Here is a 1275-nt window from a genome sequence, read left to right as displayed (position 1 = left end):
AGAGAGAGAGAGAGAGAGAGAGAGAGGGAGAGAGAGAGAAAGAAGGCAGAGGGATAGGGGGAGGGGTGAAGAAACAGATGGTCACTTCTCCTCCTGTGTGTTCTGACCAGGAATTGAACTTGAGAAAACCACACGCCAGGCCAAAACTCTACCACTGAGCTAACTGTCCAGGGCTGCAAAAGCCATTTAATATTGCTTCAGACACTGCTCAAAAATCAGCTTGTAGCCTGACCTGTGGTGGTGTAGTGGATAAAGTGTCGACTTGAAAAGCTAAGGTCACTGGTTCGAAACCCTGGCTTGCTCAGTCAAGGCACATGTGGGAGTTGATGCTTCCAGCTCCTCCCTCTCCTCCCCTTCTTATCTCTCTCTCTTTCCCTTTCAAAATGAATAAAAAATTTTTAAAAATTGGCTTGTAGGCTTTTGGTGTCTGTTGTTAGTAAGCATTTTTTGTCTTTAATTTTCAAGGCATATATGTAATATGTAAATATTATATATATTTTTGCCAATAATTATTGGGTTTTTTTTTTTTTTTTTGCATTTTTCTGAAGCTGGAAACAGGGAGAGACAGCCAGACAGACTCCCGCATGCGCCCGACTGGGATCCACCCGGCACGCCCACCAGGGGGCGACGCTCTGCCCACCAGGGGGCGACGCTCTGCCCACCAGGGGGCGATGCTCTGCCCATCCTGGGCGTCGCCATGTTGCGACCCTCCTGGGTGTCGCCATGTTGCAAACAGAGACACTCCAGCGCCCAGGGCAGAGGCCACAGAGCCATCCCCAGCGCCCGGGCCATCCCTGCTCCAACGGAGCCCCGGCTGCGGGAGGGGAAGAGAGAGACAGAGAGGAAGGCGCGGCGGAGGGGTAGAGAAGCAAATGGGCGCTTCTCCTATGTGCCCTGGCCGGGAATCGAACCCGGGTCCTCCGCACACTAGGCCGACGCTCTACCACTGAGCCAACCGGCCAGGGCAATTATTGGGTTTTGTTTACCCATATTATACACCACAGACTGTTTGTCACTGATATTTCTCCTGGGCTTATCTCCGGCTTTTCATTGAAGGCATAAAGGATAGGTGAGCAACCATAATAAATGGCACTCAAACTCCCCTGGACTAAACATGAGGAAAGGTCCCAGTGAGACACTAGATTAAAATCACAAAAACTCATGTTAAGCATGTATACTTTCACTATGTAGAAAAAAACAGATGTGAATATAACAAGGTATTAACAAAGTTATTTCTAGGAATACATTCTAGATATCATTTCTCCTTCAATCTCT

The 1275-nt window shown here is 48.5% G+C and overlaps 1 non-coding gene across 1 annotated transcript; it reads right to left on the bottom strand.

The window, feature by feature from the left end:
- Positions 1–890: 890 nt before the first annotated feature.
- On the bottom strand, positions 891–966 carry TRNAT-AGU (transfer RNA threonine (anticodon AGU)). The gene has a single exon. It is a non-coding gene; the product is annotated as a tRNA-Thr (tRNA).
- Positions 967–1275: the final 309 nt, after the last annotated feature.

This window comes from Saccopteryx bilineata, chromosome 1 (genome assembly GCF_036850765.1).
Source record: "Saccopteryx bilineata isolate mSacBil1 chromosome 1, mSacBil1_pri_phased_curated, whole genome shotgun sequence".
NCBI classification, from domain to species: domain Eukaryota; kingdom Metazoa; phylum Chordata; class Mammalia; order Chiroptera; family Emballonuridae; genus Saccopteryx; species Saccopteryx bilineata.
Note: the sequence above shows the minus strand (reverse complement) of the source record. Positions and strands in the feature narration are given on the sequence as shown.